This window comes from Lynx canadensis, chromosome A2 (assembly GCF_007474595.2).
Source record: "Lynx canadensis isolate LIC74 chromosome A2, mLynCan4.pri.v2, whole genome shotgun sequence".
Lineage (NCBI taxonomy): Eukaryota > Metazoa > Chordata > Mammalia > Carnivora > Felidae > Lynx > Lynx canadensis.
The window spans coordinates 149302377-149319496 of NC_044304.2; the positions used below are offsets into that span (position 1 = coordinate 149302377).

The 17120-nt window shown below is 43.1% G+C and overlaps 1 protein-coding gene and 1 long non-coding RNA gene across 2 annotated transcripts in view; one reads left to right on the forward strand and one right to left on the reverse strand.

Moving 5' to 3' along the window:
• EXOC4 (exocyst complex component 4) overlaps positions 1-17120 on the forward strand; it is a 754543-nt gene that overhangs the window by 570502 nt on the left and 166921 nt on the right. The gene's annotated exons all lie outside the window — the stretch shown is intronic.
• LOC116737948 overlaps positions 1-17120 on the reverse strand; it is an 85942-nt gene that overhangs the window by 1425 nt on the left and 67397 nt on the right. The window contains exons 4-5 of the long non-coding RNA XR_004343313.1: positions 16787-16876; positions 11637-11717 (exon numbers count right to left, since the gene is read on the reverse strand). This is a non-coding gene — a long non-coding RNA (uncharacterized LOC116737948). The remainder of the gene's footprint in view (positions 1-11636; positions 11718-16786; positions 16877-17120) is intronic.

Consider the following 17120-nt stretch of genomic DNA (forward strand, 5'->3'; position numbering starts at 1 on the left):
TGGCAAAGAGAAAGGTAACCGGAGCCTCGGGAATTCAATTCATTCTTTTAATCCACTCAGCAGATATTTTATTTTTAAAACATGAGTGCAGCCATCAGCAAAATTGAGAGACTGTGTGGGGCCCTGAAGCACTTTAAACTTTGGACCCTCTTAACTCTCACTCCATCCCTACCTTCAAATAGGCCCTGTCGGCTACTTCTTCTGGGGTGTATCCTCCCCACCCTCTCTTCCCTTTACTCCCTAGAAACCAATTAAAAAAAAAAAAGAACTTGCCTTTTGGCATTAATTAAAGAAAGAAGGCGCTATATCATCTGGGCCATCAGCCAGGGACTTGTGTGGTTTATGACCCCTACTCGTGAGTCACTAATGGCTCCGTGTCTTTTTTACTTACAGGAAGTAGACATCACAACGCTGCCCTCCCACTGCCCGTGGTGTTGTCAATGGCTCCCCCTCCTGTTCCTAGGGTACTACCAAATCGGCTGTTTTTAGCCGCCAGGAGAACTGGACAGTTGCTTCCCTTGTAAAGCTTTCCCAGGCATTGTCAATAGAGAGTAATTTTACCACTTTCTAACTCCTTTCTCAGCCCCTCTCAAACCACCAACCTTCCTGGAATGATCTAATAATCTGAACCAGAAAACTAACTTAGTTTCACCTGTGAGTTCTCACTGCCACTGTGTACTATAGTAGAAAGATTCCTCCTGTCCCGTATGATATGAAGAGAAGGTATGAGAACACCCATGTCCCTATGTCCTCCACTTGGTGGGAAGGATGGATTTCTTCTTTGTTCCCAAGGTACTAGCACAACTGCGCATTTGGAGATGTGTGGCTTTGAGTGTAGGGCCCAGCGATCTGTATTGCAGCCTGCAACCCTCAAATCTCCAAATTCACCTTCTCTGGGCTAAGTGCCCAAATGGTGATGGAATAGTACCTGGTAACAGAGAATGATGGACGGTTCTGAAAAGCACGTCTACCTTTTTCTTTGGGGAGAAGGTAGAAGCAGCTAGTGTTAGGAGGCAGGCGTCAGGTCAGCTTCTGTGTTTCAGCTGCAAGTCAAAGTAGCTAACCCTGCATCCCCCTTCGCACCTGAGAATGTTGGCAGACGGTTATTACGTATGTAGACTGTAGTGGGAGAAGCTTCGATTTAGAGTCTGGCACCTGGTGGTAAACCTTTAGCTTTACCGCTGTTGAGTCCTGTAAATGGATACCATCCCTCACAACTCTGAGCCTCAGTTTCCTTACCTGTTATCCGAGATACTTACCTTACAGCCTTGTCCGGAAGATGAAACGACCTGGAACACGTAAAAGCACTTTGTAAAGTGAACCCCTACATGAATATTGATTTTAAGAAGCTGGCCTGTATAGTTAAAAAAGAGCATGGCCTTTGAAATTAGACATGGGGACAGATCCAAGCCGTGCTACTCAACTGGCTGCTTGACCTTCTACAGGAAGCCTGACTTCCTTGAGGCTGTATACATTTGACCCTTGAACAACGTGAGGGTTAGGGGCACTGACCTAACCTCTCTGTGCAGGAAATCCATGTAAACTTTTGACTCCCCAAAACATTAGTAGTAGCTTACTGTTGACTGGAAGCCTTACAGGTAACATAAACAGCTAATTAACATATTTTGCATGTTGTATGTATTATATACTGTATTCTTACAATAAAATAAACTAGAGAAAAGAAAACGTTAAGAAAGTCAAAGAAGAGAAAATACGTTTACGGTATTGTACCGTATTGAAAAAAGATCTATGCCCATACTGTTCAAGGGTATACTTGAATGCCTTGAATACCCTATAATACTAATTCGACCCTTACAGCATCAGTAAGGAGATTAAATAAGTAACGCGTAAGAATACATTATGAAGGCAAGTGCTATGCCGTCGTAAACGAGAAAATAGATGTGTGATGCCCTAGCGCCTTGGAGTTGGACACACTGCCCAGCCTCATTCCTGGCATTGCCCCTTACCAACGTGCGGCATTGCCTCTTTTGTAATTGCTTATTTTCTTCTCTGTCACCCACAAGTGTGTGAATTACTTGAGGATGGAGAGACTATATTCTCACCGCCTGTGCGTCTCCTAGCGGAATATCAAACATGTAGCAGGTGCCGAGAAAGTCTGTTGGGTAACCAAATACGTGATTTTTTAATCTGCTGATCCTTTTATACTATAGCACGTCATAGGTATCACTTTCAGTTTTTATGGTTTTTTTTAAATGTTTATTTTAGACCGCGCATGCGTGCACGCAGACACAAGTGGGGGAGAGGCAGAGAGATAGGGAGAGACAGAATCCCAAGCAGGCTCTGCACTGATAGCACAGAGCCTAATGCGAGGCTTGATCTCACAAACCTGTCAGATCATGACCTGAACCGAAACCCAAGAGTTGGACACTCAGGTGCCCCAGTATCACTGTCATGTATAAAGATAACCATCAGTTGGAACTGGGAGGCCAGTGGCCAGTTCAGGTAGCTTGTACAAAACCCCATTCTATACCTCCAGGCCTCTCGATTCAGGTTCCTTGCTTGGTAGGTTCTTATGTAAAGCCAGAAATGTGATGGAGCCACAGAACATTTTTTTAAAAGTAATGACCTCCACTTGATCCACCTGGATGACTGCCTTCTAATACCCTGAGACTAAACAGACATCTTTCATCTGGTAAATGGCTCTGGTGAAGACACTCCTAAACATCTTTTGGAATCCTACCCCTTGGAAACTCCTCGAGGGTGGGGATTTGGCATTTTCAAGGTGCTCAGGGAACGTTGATTCTGAAATTAAAGGGTGTTGGTTAAGCGTCCGACTCCGGCTCATGATCTCACGGTCTGTGAGTTCGAGCCCCGCGTCGGGCTCTGTGCGGACAGCTCGGAGCCTGGAGCCTGCTTCGGATTCTGTGTGTGTGTGTGTGTGTCTCTCTCTCTGCCTCTCCCCCACTCATGCTCGGTCTCTCTCTGTCTCAAAAATAAATAAACATAAAAAAAAATTTTTTTTAAAGGGTGTTCTGTTCACAAACATCAGAGTTTTCTTCTGCTTTTACCCCATGGTGGCTAATCCAAACCCTGTAGTATTAAATTATTTTCAAATAAATCAAAACGGTGGCACCTTCTTCAGCATCTCCTCTGCTTCATGTGTTCTGAAGAGCAAGTGGCATCTTGGTGGCACCAAGGTGCCACTTGCTGTCCAGTCCCAGGGTGCACTTCCACTTCTGATGGCCTATTTGGCCAGCCTTCCACTCCAGCAGGTCTCTTTGCTGCCATCTCTCCTGCCCTGTGGCTACTGGACTTTTCTCCCCCAAACCTTGCAAAAGCCCACCCATTGGCACCAATTTGGTCTTCAGATACCTCGGTCCACTTGTCTCATTGATCCTTCCCGGTTGAGTTAAACCTACCACCATGGTCTGTGCAGTGTTCCTTTTTCCAATCAGCCATTAGAAGTAAATGGCACCACAGCTCCTGCCCCGTTTCACGCACGTGTCCCAGAGGTAGCGCGATGGGACATCAATCTTCGGTGCCACCTGGCTCCCTGATAAGCTTTTGTTGTATACGTGGCTATATTGTCAAGAGCCTCCCTTCCTTCTTCCCACCGCCTCATCCTGAGAGAGCTTTTCTGAATATGACAAGCATCTAAAGACAAATTATCTCCTCACAAAGTTAATTTCTGTTTCTCAGCGGGGAGCCGTGGGTGCCCGCTGGGTTTGCAAGTGCTGCTGTTTGGTTAATGGATGAGTGTCTCTTGGATCCGGGTACCCACACCCGAACTGCTGCAGCGCCTGCCTTTCCATTTGCTTTAATTTCCTACTTGCAGCTGGCGTTAGGAGACCTAAATGGGTTTATTCACAGGGTAGTGGCTTACAGTCATTAGCACTGGAAGGAAATCATATTGGAGACAAGGACCAGAGAGCTGCTTTCGTGTCATCCTTGATCAGTTAAGACAGTCTGGTTGGTTTTCTTTTTGTTTTGATGTTTATTTTTGAGAGAGAGAGAGAAAGAGCGTGAGGGGCAGAGAGGGAAGGAGACAGAGGACCCAAAGCGGGCTCCGCGCTGACAGCAGAGAGCCCGACTCGGGGCTCAAACCCAGGAACCGTAAGACCATGACCTGAACCGAAGTCAGAAGCTTAACCCACTGAGCCGTCCAGGCACCCCCAGTTGTTTTTTGTTTTTTGCTTTTAGAGAGAGTGAAGTCACAAAATCCTTCTAGAGCCAGAACAAATGACCTAACATAAGAGGTCCGTCTCCGAGTTGTAAGAGTTGAAAAGGCAGGGAATTTTTGTGTGTGTTCCAAGTACCGGATCCTGAAGATTAACTAAAGTGCAGGATGAACAGGATGAAAATCGCTCTGAGCACCGTTAAGTGTCGTTGTCATTGCTTCGTATGCTAAAGCTTTTTAAAATGCAGGAAATTTTGTAACAAGTGGTCGTGTCATCATGCAGAAAGCAGAGCCAGAAGTGGACTAGAAATTCCTCCGAACACATCCGGAATGTGTCTAAGTTACAACGTTGTTGCTGTTAGAGGTCAGACAAGGTCAAATATCGGCAGTTTCATGTTGTCCGGGCCTCGCTAGGCGGGCTTTTTAGACAGAATTCTGAAGGCCAGCCGCACCATAGACAGGTTTTTCCTCTTTGAAAAAAATCCACAGCCTGTAGGCCAGTACCCATATGTCCTCGAGAGGAGCCCAACTCTAAGCTGTAAACCGTGGGAGCCAGAAATAGGCCTCAGAATTGCAGCGTTACGGGAACAGCTGGTCACGCAGACTGGCGAACGTTGGCCAGCTCCCGTCTCGTCGCCGAGCCTCCTTTTCCACGGTGCTTCCGCACGCTGCACGCAGGCCAACGGAGCATGAGACCATCGAACTAGAAGTCCCGAGGAAGAAAGGAAGCGAGCCATCAATTCCTCATTCCTCAGTAGCGCCTCTTACGATGGACAGCTTTAGCTCCGGGGCCTCCGGGGAGGTGTTTGGCCATTCGTGGGGGGGGAGGCAGGAACCATGCAAGACAAATTAAGAGTGGAACAACCCGCTCCCCCAGAGCCGCTGTGCGATCTCGGGCAAACATCTTAGTGTCTGATAGTTTTTGGTGGCGTACTAAGGAAAATAATATTTCAGAGAAGGGCTAGTGAGTTGACGATCAAATAGTAAAGTGTCTAGAGTCAATGCGCATAAATGCTTAATGGATGTTATTTCTCTTTTTCCTCTGTATTTGCAAGTTTGGGGCATGACATTTAAATTCTTTAGGTCCTGCAAGAGCACTTACACCCTGTGCAAGCGCCATAAACATTTAAAGGAGCCGCCGCGTATGCATGAAGATTCACTGCATTTTATTCACTGCCATACATGGTATCCACATGTATGTATATTTTTTCTCTGTATCACTAGAAATAATTCAGGCACCTCAGCCAACCTCAGCTATTTCCTGTCCCCTTGACTTGCTGAGAGCATTCTTTTTAGGTTCTTACTCCCTCCCTCACTTTTCTCTACTGGGATGCTTTTCCAGCCGTCTTCAAATATCTAAATATCACCAGCACAACTGTCACCTCTTTCATAAGGCAGTGGTTATTTCAAGAAATAAATAAGAATCAAAAGCTAACTATGGGTGGGACACAATGTTAGGTGCTCTGAGATATGTAGAAATGAGTAAGATGGCTTTGCTTTCAAGAAATTTAAATTTTAACACAAGGATTTGAAAAATACGTCTCTTATCGTGAAACCTCTCACATTCATCAAAGTATTCATAGTACTTTTTGCACACCTGGCTTTTGCACACCTGGTTGTGGGAGAGAATAGAGATATCCTCCGATTTTACTTCCTCTAAGTACTTGATCGATTAAGGAACTAAGCGCCAAGAGTTGACTAGTAGAAGCAAAATTGAAAGTTTCTGAGTTACATAAATGGTGGTCCTAATATACCTAGATACCAGAGCCCACATGCTTTACCCTCAGACCCTTAGTCAAAGCCTATTCTAGAAAAGTTTGCCGGTTTTCTGGTTCACAGTATTTTTAGCAGCAAATCAGCAGTTGCAGAAACTGACAACAGTAAGAGTCGACTGCTACTTTTTTATTCAAAGCACCGAGAATTAATCGCTGCTAGTCTCTATGAGAAAAACTATATAAAATCATGAAATGACATACTGGTTGGGGGCCATTTAAGTGGGCTACAAATTGCTCTACCTGCCGTGGTAGCCTTTAAGGGCAGGATTTATTGCTAAACAGAAAGGTTGATAATAGTGGTGAATCATTAATTTGTAATGAGTCATTATGAGGTTACATTAAGACCTGTGGATTCCACCTCCAATAGGCAGGGAAGTATGAACTTGTTTTATTCATTTACTCATTTACTTTTCATTGAAGGATAGTTGCCACACAATGTTACATTAGTTTCAGGTGTACAACATAGTAATTCAACAAATCTACACGTTGTGCTATGTTCACCGTGAATGTGGTTACCATCTGTCACCATACAGCACTATTACAATATATCTCTGTGTCTTTAATAGAATTTTTAGTTTTGCATTGACATGTAAGTGTTTGAACTTTATTGAGTGGTTTATATGTTAGGTGAAAGTTTATGTCTCTATTCACTTTTTATTTTCATATTGAATATATTTTAGAAAAAATCATCAGAGATGGGTGTATAAGAAACTATATAACATGTATGGTTGTACTGGAATTTGGCTTTATTGAATCTTATTTTGAAATAAGTGAACCACCTGTTAGGAATTGGGATTTTATTTGAGAAATCCTGGTCTGAGAAATGAAGGTAAACAGTGAAGCATTATTATGCACGTCAAGCGGCAATAACGTACCTTTGTCACAGGGTTGTTGCAAAGGATTAAGTAAATGACCGCGTCAGTTTCTAACTTGCATATTAATATGCATGCTTCCTAACACAGTAGTGAGCACTCAGGAAAATCTTGGTGTTGTTACCATCACCTTCACTGCCATCCTCTTGAAGCCTGCAGACCTCCTGCCCCTTCTCAGTCAGGTGGTCCAATTTCCCTTTGCCGAGACCTACATGGTAGGTTTTCTTTCGGGGAGCTCCTTGAAGCAAAGGAAAGCACTTAATCCTTTCCTGGGGAACCAAAGATTTGGTTATTCTTTTTTTTGCAAGGGGGAGCGGGGAAGGAGAAGAATCTCTTTGGAGTCCGTCTCCCAGCTCCCACCTGCCCTCCTGCATTTCCCATGACAGACCAAAATTTAGTCTCTCAGCTTATCCTGCCACCTCCACTTAAGTGTGATACATGGGATGACCTATAAGAACCGGTGGAAGGGCTCTAATCACTTACTCAAACCTCCCAAAGACTAATTTGTAGAAGCCTCAGAGGTAGGTGTGTGTATTGAAAGACACCAGGTCCTCTCACTAGAACCCTGAGCAAATGTCTATCGATTAACTTAATTAAAGGAAGATTATAGCTTGTGCACTGGGCTCTGTGAGTTATCTAACTATATGATTCCAAGGGATCTTTAAAGCATGTGTGCTAATGGCCTTCTCATTTAAACCAGCATGAATTTGAGTTCATTTCATCAATTTGGTAATCAAATAATTGCCAAGAACACAGAAGGTACAAAACAGGAATTTTCCCTTATAAGTAAATTACAATATTTTAAACTGTCTTTCCTAATACTTCTATATGGAGTTTGGTTCGAAGAGATCCTGTTTTTCACATATTAAGGGCAAGAGCTCTTTAACTTTTATTTATTCTTCTGATCTCATTTCCTGGCTCGGGCTGGGGTCATGGAACCATGAAGATTTGATTGGGCCATTTGTTTGGGAAACCTCCAGTGTCAGTATCTTTAGGTCATTCTTGGACCAGACTCCACAGAAAAGGATTCTCCAATCTGCTCTCTGGAGATTGAAGGCCTCCCTGCTAGCATCCAGGAAACCAAATGGGAAGAGGAAGGAACAAAGGGTTAGGGATTCTTGGTATCCAGTTTGTATAAAGTCATTCAACTCTCCTGTTTGTTGTTGGTTTTTTTTCCCCCATTCTTAATTGTTTATCCTGTCTCCTAGTCCAGAGATCCTCTCTTTTACTCTTTCCAGAGAATAAATCTTCATGTTTTTACCAGGGTGGAGGAGAGCCATCCTGTTTCCCAGTGGGGGAAGGGATCTTGGGAATCTGACTACCTCCTAAATAGACTTTCATCTAATCCTTACCGTAACCACTCTTTCCCTTTTCCCCACATCCAGATGTAGCTGGGGCTGTTGAAATTCACAGTAGAGATTGGTTTGCTTTTCAGCTTTCCACTTTCTGATACAGGATTGTACTTTTCTTGAGTCTATTAGAGACATTTACCACTCTGATGGGCTTTCCAGCTTCTAAAATTGTGTTACCTTTGTCTTCTCCCCACCCTCCCCCGTTCTTCTTAATCCTTAGTGGTTTATGTCTTGGACAAAAATAATCTCTTTACTGTCACTTCAGAGATTCGGGGAGCAAGAGAGAATAGATGTGTGTTTAAATGTTTTCCTTACCCAGAAGTAAATTCTCCCCTAGGTATATCGTTCTCACTCCTGCTGCCCGTGTCTTTCCTCAGAAGGCCCTGCCCTGCCTCTCCTCCCTGGTAATTGGAGGAATATGGAAGACCAGTTCCCTTTCTTTTCTACCTCCCTATGCCCTGAAAGGCCATCTTTTCTACCCACCTTCCCTGAAGGCCCAACTCAGCTTGTGAATTGTCTGTTAAACCTTCAAGAGTATCTCAGGCCATGATGAAAAGCACTCGTATATACCTCAGGTCGGTAGCTAAATTCCTGTGTATGCATCTCGTCTACCCTCTCTGAGTAGACTAAAACCAGACTGTAGTCTCCCTCCTGCCAGGCCTTGCCTGAGAATTGGGGATTTAAGTTGCCAAAGGAAATGGTGGAAGGAGCCCAAGTTTGGATTAGAAACAGTCTGAGGGCAGCTCTGGGCCCCACCACTTACTCTGTTATCTGGGACAGGGAACTTAACCTTTCTGAAGCTCCCTGTCGCCTCCGTAACATGAGTTATGTGAGGACAAAATGAGATGACGCATGTGGCACTGCTTAGCATAATCCCTGGCAAACAGAAGGTGTTTAATAAAGGTTATTTCCCCCCACCCCTCACCTCTATTTTCACATTTCCTGAGCACAGTCTTTATCCTGCAGTAGAGGCTCAAGAACAATCCCTAAATGATTTCTCTGGAAGAAGCTGATCAAGGTTATTCATTAGACATTATGCTTTTCTGTATCCAAGTTGTACCACATCCACCAGAATTTTATGGCAGGAAATCCTTACTGCTTAAGTAAGGGGGGACCAGGGGAGCAGAAACACAATACCCAGTAACACGGAGAGGACCTCAGTCTCAGTATCGGCTTTAACAAAGCCAACCTGCGGCTTGCAGCTGTGTTTCCTCTTTGCAATTATAAAAGTGAGAACTATGTGAACTAACTTCCAATTCAATCCACACTCTGCCCCTTGGGATCTGGAAGCTAGCTGATTTTTTGACCCAAGGTGCTCTGCTGTGTAGGCTTGCCAGTTATAATTATATTTTCAGGTGTCAATTAGCAAAATAGCCCATTCTTTGGCAGTTTGGAGTAATGAGATGAATCTTGCACTAATCTTTCAATTCAACGAGCACTTGATGAGTGCCGTATACATAAAATTCTGTGTCTTGCTGTACGTAGTAAGGGTACATGAAGAGCTGGAGGCTGGAAATTTCAAAGGTGTTTCCTGTGTGAGCTCACGAATTTTCAAATATTACTAGAATCTTGAGCAACAAAGAAAAAGGCAGAAAGTTTTCCATAAAAATAGTTCTCAGTACACAGTGTCCCTTTGTATTCAAGTGACAAGAATTTCAAAGACAGTTACCTCCTGGAACAGATATAATGGAAATTCATTTAGCGAAAAATATACTTACTGAATATGATTGCACCAGACTCAGTGCTTGTCTCTGGGGAAACCTTGGTGAGTGAAACAGACTGGCTTTCTCCAAAGATTGCTAGTTCCCCATGATATTTGATCTTTTCCTCTCTGTGTTTCAGGGCTTTCCATGCGCATTTTTCTCTGCACCGTATCTAGATATATGTACACATAGTATTTGCTAAATTCCTGATCTCATGTTCATTCTGCACAATTTATCATCATTCACCTAAAGCTTGCCAGTTCATGAAATGTCCTCTAATTCCTGCTTGACATCTGTTTGTTGCCCATAAATAGTCTACGTAGAACCAAGAACGCTGATGTGAGACCTCAGTGAGGGAGCACAAAGCACAGCATTCTGTGCTTTACCACGCATGGTCTATAGCATCTTAAGAGAACACAGATTCAGGCCTTCTCTAAACTTCCCTCCTCAAAGTCTCTGCTTCACACTCGACCTCTTTCTTCATCAAATTAGAGTGGATATTTCTGTTTTTTGTAAGCTCTGTCATTTTTGTGTGCCTCCCTCTTCCTGCATTTATTTCCTCGTTGTGGTGAATTTGGGACCTGATGAAGTTCAAGTCTCCAGACCCCTGTCCATCCATTTATTTGAGAGTAGATGCATTTGGTTAGTCAGACTCAGTGGCTTGTGGTTGCTGGTTCCCACAGGCTACTAAGAGCTGGTTGTGAAATTTTCACAAGTTTTGTGAGCTGGCTACTAAACATAGTCATTATTAAAAAGTAAGTTATAAAATACTAAACACAAAGGCAGTAAATGCTCCAACTCACCACTTCTTGATTGGTTTACCACAATCTGTGCTCTTTTTATCTATGCTCTTGGGTTTTTGCATCGATTGTAACTAATGCCAGAAATACTACATGGGTGTTACTGGGCACCTCTTTGCAGCTCTAAGTTCAGTGACGTCACATTGGTAGTGAAATTGGCCATGGTGGAAATGTCCACGCATAGACACCGGCAAATACTACAAATCGGGACTCCCACACCTCCCCAGAGAGCAAGGTGTCAGACATTTCCCAGCACGTTGCCAGTCATGTGGTTCTCTTCTACTTCTGCCAATACTACAGTCACTAATGATCTTTAGCCACATCAGTTACATCTGTCTTCAAGGTGACAAAACTCTTCCTCCGGTGAGGCCATGCCTGCCTTATACTTCTTTACCCAGAGCCCTAGCCAAGCACGGGTTTTTATAATGGATCCACAGCTACTCCTAGGCTGCCCTTCCCTTCATCCTTCTCATCCTCAGTGAATCTATTTTCTCCCTCCCCTCCCTTCTCTTTCCTTCTTCTCCTTCTTCTTCTTAAAAGCAAGGATTCTGGAGCCAGACTGACTGGCTTTTCCTCAGACTGTGTCATCCACTGTATTGGGTTATCTCAGGCTTGTTACTGAGCTTTTTAGGCCTCAGTTTTATCATGTGTCAAGCAGAGATAATAATAGTATCTACTTCATAAAGAAAATGAGTTAACAGTTTGTAAGTACCTAGAATAATGTGTGGCATATAGGAAGCAATATATGCATACTTATTTATTTTTTAACTTGTTTTTAATGTTTATTTATTTTTGAGAGAGAGAGAGAATACGAGTGCAGGGGAGGGGAAGAGAGAGAGAGGGAGACACAGAATCTGAAACAGGCTCCAGGCACTGAGTTGGCAGCACAGAGCCCGACGCGGGGCTCGAACTCACGGACCGCGAGATCATGACCTGAGCCAAAGTCGGACGCTTAGCCGACTGAGCCACCCAGGTGCCCCATATATGCGTACTTACTTAATAAAATACACACTTCCAGTGTTCATCCAGCACCTATCTGCAGACTTGCCATGTGGTGGAGGGTTCATGATCTTCGTTCTAGAATAGCAAAAGAAACACATGAAAATAAGGAAGAGAAGGCATGGCCTGGGCTTGTGACATAGGAACAGTAGCCCTAGGGAACCAGGAAAAGGGTTACCAAAATAAACCAGAGGAGGGGTCAAGATCAGGAAGGGAGACAATAAATAAGAAAAATAGTTGCATTTCAGAATAACCTGCAAAGGTTAGAATGTATGTAATATAAACTTTTTCTATTTTATTGCAAATATATATACCAGGGAAATAAAGGGATACTTTAGAAATACATAGAAAATTCCCGTTTTGATTTAAGTAATTAAGCCAATTTGGATGCTCATTCTGGGCAGGAATGTGGTCGTCACACGCTGAAGGTGCTTAGGCTAAATCAAATTTGTGTTGAGCTACAGCCATGGAGACCGAGTGAGGGATGTCCGTCCGTGTCCATGAAAAACGCAAGCCCAGGAGCCTCAGGACCCATTTGTCTGACCATCTGGAAATCTCTGGTGATCTAAGCACTTAATTTTACCCTCATTTTTAGAACAAAAGGCAAACAATACAAGAAGAAAATGGGCAGCAGAGACATTCTACTTTTCATTTAAAAAAAAAATCTTAGTGATAAAAGGAGCAGAGAGTTTAAAAGAAAAAAATGAGAAACCATTAAAATGAATTGAATGCTCTGTCTGTGTTTTGCAGTAGGCTCTATTGTTTTCAGTTACACGGGAACTGTGGTAATTTTGTGAATCATTAGAGTTTTCTTTCCAAATTATATGTGCGCTCTTAAAGTGCCTTCTAAGTTACCCACAGGAAGAGACCGTTGAGCAATTTTATGATTCCATTTAGTACTTTTGAGCTTTGTATTAATTTTATATTTTAAACAAATTTATACTTAAAATCCAAAGATAACATTGTGACAGCTGAATCGTTGTGTATTTAATTTCTTCTGCTCTTACAAACATATGAGCCTGTTTCATGTTTTCAATCCCTGGTCCCACAAGAGACTGTAGAATAAATATGGAACCATGGTTTGGTGAAATGATGACTTCCCACGTAAAAACTCTTCCCACCCCACCCCAAGGCTGAAAACAATCACAAGAGTTGAACAATGTCCTTTGGCATTTGTGTCTCATCGGGCATGGTGATCTGTAAAGCATTGACTCTGTTAGTGATACCTAATACCTACTGCATTGGTGCCCTGTCCAGTCCATCCTGGGCCAGCCTAACGTGGGCTGCACAGAAAATGGGTAAAGTCAAGTCAGCGTAGTGGGGGGTGTGTGTGTGTGTGTGTTCCAGTTTACTTTCTTGGGAAGGACTTTTTTTCTGATATTTTCCTCCACATTCTTGGTGTGAAAATATTCATGTTTTTATCATACTTCTATAAAAACAGTGGTATTATAAGTGATCTGTTTTTGTTTTGTTTTATTTTAAGCATCATAACTTGGCAAAAATCAAAAGTTGGATCTATGTTGGTTCATTTATTTTTCCCGGTTGGTGAAATCTTGATGTCTGGAAATTATTGTACATGTGTTGGCTGTATCCTTCCCAGTGGCGTGGGTGTTTGCTGTGTGAAGAGATTGTCTTAGAAGGAAATACATCAAAGCTTCAATATTCAGATTTTTAACCACTAACAGTTCTGGGAGTCAGGAGCAAAGCTGCTTCCCCGGGCAGTATGTGGGTGGTTCTATTACTGTCCCTGTCACACAAACTTTGGCGGGATGCCATCTGTTTAGTTCATCAGGATGCATTGTGGTCATCTCTAATCTCACGTAGGCCTCTCTCTTCATAAATCATGTGCTTTGATAACTAAAATCTAGGAAGGGTAAATGCGAATGACTCATCTCCTAAACCTGGGAAAATGAGTTAAAAGCCAAGTTGACATGATGGTGGGCAGGCTGGAGATGTCACCGTGGTTCACAAAGAATATTGCACTCTCACTGCTTGTTCAACATCTCAGAGTTACTGTTAAAACCATATTTGGAGTACAGGTCTCCTCTGTACTAGTCACTTGACTTTTGCCCAGCGGCACATACTGTTTTGCTCAACGTGCAATGATCATCTGGAACAGTTAACTTTATTCCTAGAAGGGGCTAGAATGCTGGGTTTGCAACAGCCGGTTTTGTCAAAAACAAGATCTCCTTTTCAGAATGTATCAGCTCTTCACAGATTTTATGGTCCCTCCCAGTCTGAGGCATATCTGAGTTGTATCACTGCCCTTGAACAAATTTCCCCCTGTGTGTGCATGCTTGCACGCTTGCTCGAACACTCCCCCAAGCAGTTCCATATGTTCTGTTTTCCTGCAAGCCAAGCTCCCTGCTCCTCCTTCTCCTAAGAGGGCTCCGGATCTCACCTCTGAGGTACACGAGTAACTGAGGCTGAAGCAGTGTGTGGGGAAACTTGTCAGCATAATTGATTATTCTGTGGAATGAGCCACCAAAGGCAGGTGAGCCCTCAGAGTGTGGAACAAATGTGCGTGTAGGATGCATCTTCCACTGGTCCAGCCGGACTTCCTCCTCTGACAAGTTGATTTATATCTTTGTAACTCTTCCCTAACGAATCGTGCCCCACTGTGGACCATTGAATCTCCTGCCGCAGAGACCTTGCCTTTGCTAGCAGAAAGGAGAAATGTAAAGGTCCCGCTCTGTGAATCTCTGGGTTTGTTTGTTTGTTTGTTTGTTTGTTTGGACTAAGTGGAGTGACCAAGGACATGAAATCTTTAAAAGGACAGAAGAATCACATAAAACGCTTGACTAATACCTGCTACATCAAGAGAAGGGTTTCTGTGAATACAGACGCTTTGCGGCATGAGAGAAACCAGAGTGGAATGAGAATTCGAGAAGCATAAAGAAATGCAAGCATTTGAGACCACCTTTGGTGGCAGCTTGATGTTCTGGAGTTCTTTAAAAACGTCTAAGTGTTATACTTGTTCCTTGAAACCACTTTAAGTGTTAGACTTGCTAAAAAATAGGGATGATAACGACTGCTCTACTTTCTCACAATCTGTTGGGATATTGATTGAGATATTCGTGAAGTACTCCGAGCTCTCAGGAAGAAGGGTGTTAGAAAACGCTATGGTGATGTTGTTAGCAGGGCTTGGAAAATCATGCAAAAACATAATTTCGGAAAGATAACTTTAAGATAGGCTGGATTATTAGCCTGAGCCTATATGGCAGTCTTAACAATCTTACAGTCTTACTATGGACAGTCCAATGCTTTTGCCCTAGGTATCCGTTCTGGGTGAACTTGGGTTAAGGAAAAGAATGAAGGACTTTTTTTTTTCTTTTTAATATGTATATAACTAGACAGTAGAGCATGGAGTGATATGGGCCCTTAAGGCAGAAAGAGAACATTTAGAAATATACAACTGGGAAATAAAATTCCAGGGCACACGTTTATGTGGAGTCCATCTTCCTTTGGAGGTTTTTCTTTCTCCATGGGAGGGTTTTGTGAATGGTTGGTTTGCTTCCTAAAGATCAGATGCCCTTACTACCTCTCTTCCTTGAAACTCTTCTTTCTTGTTTTGTTTTGTTTTTTGCATACTTGGTTTTCCTCATTTTTTTTTTTTTTTTAATCTTTGCCCCTTCTCTTCTTTTCTATCTTGGATCCTCTACTCCTCCTGTCACCACCGTCTGAGCTGCCCTACACTTGGAGGGCAGCCTCCTTGTCGTGGAGTCCCACACCTCTGAACCACCTCTGCGTATCAGCCTGGCTCACCTTCCCCAGGACCGGGCACAGTGTGGGGTGCTAGACAGAACATTGAAATGGGAGTCAAAGGGACTGATTTCTTCATTTTTTCCTTTCAGGTCTCCTTGCCTTTTTTCTTGCTGTTATTAAGATTGTTTCTATTAATCTCACTGGTTTTCAACAATTTGATGATAATGTGTCTTGCTGTAGTTTTTGTCATCTTCCATGTGAGATTTTTGAACTTCTTGAACCTGTGAGCATACACTTTTCATCAGATTTGGAAATTTTTCAGCCCTCTTGTCTTTTTCTGTCCCCCATCTCCTTCAGGAACTTTAGTTATATGTATTAGGTTGCTTGATTGTGTCCCACGGACAGTACATGGACTCTGCTTGATCGTTTTCATTTTTCTCCTGTTTTATCCTGGATAGTTTCTATTGCTGTGTCTTCCATTTTTCTTCTTGTCATGTTCACGTTTTGCTGTATGTTCTTGAACACAGGAGAATATTTATAATGGCTGCTCTAACGTCTTTGTCTACTAATTCTGTTATCTGTGTCATTCCTGGGACTGTTTTTCTGGACTGATTTTCCCACTTCTTTGCATGCCAGGTAACTTTTCATTAGATGCTGGACATGGTGTTTTTTGGGTTTTTATTACGTTGTTGGGTGCTGGCTTTTCTTGTAGTACTTTAAATATTCTAGAACTTTGTCTTAGGACACATTTCAGTGGTAGAATTACATTGATCGTCTCAAGGGTTGCTTTGGGGCTTTGTTAGACATGTCCAGGGCAGCCCTTCGTCTTAGGCTAATTTGACCCCACCGCCCGAGGTGCCATACCTTTCTGAGGACTCTACCAGTTGCCATATCTGTGAGGTGGCTCTTCCACTCTAGCTAATGGGAACGTGAACCATTCCTGGCCCTGTGTGATGAAGTCTGGGAGTTCTACCTGCTCTTTTCAGGTGGTTCTTTCACGAGCGTTAGTAATTTCTGCCCCACAGGCACAAGTCAGTACTCAGCCCACGATTTGAGGGGGCTCTTCTACAGATCTCCAGAAAGATCTCAACCTCTCTTTCTCCCTTCCTCCCTCTCTCTATGCGCCCCCTCCTGTCCAGTGTTTCACCCCACAAAGCCCTACTTGCCTTAACCTTCCAAAGCGCCGGATTCTGTCCTCCCCAACTCAGAAAAGTCTGTGTGGGTCCCCCCTTTCCTGAACTGTGACCTAGAAACTCCAGCTACAGCGTTCGCAAGGCTCACCTCATTTCCTTTTCTTCTCCGTTGTCTGAGAATTGATGCCTCATATATTTCATCTGGTTTTCTTGTTTTTGTTTTTTAAGATTTTATTCTGAGTAATCTCTACGCCCAACGTGGGGCTCAAACCCACAACCCAAAGATCAAGAGCCACACAGTCCACCTACCGAGCCAGCCAGGCGCCCATCATCTGGTTTTCTCATGTTTAAAGCAAGGCTTCAAGCTATTTCATACCAAAACACTTTAGTATTACTTCTCTGCAAAACAAGAGCATTATCTTCATTATCACAATCACGTTATCACAGCTTTTAGCATGCGCAGTAAGTTCTTAACGTCTTCTAATACCTACCAATTTGAAATTTCCCACGTTTTGCAAAAATATTCTTTACAACTAGTTTGTCCCAACTAGGATTCCATGTAGGATCATAATTGTCATGTGGCTTACATCTCTTTTAATCTAGAGAGTCACTTTCTTTCCCAGTGCTGATGTGTTTAACAGAC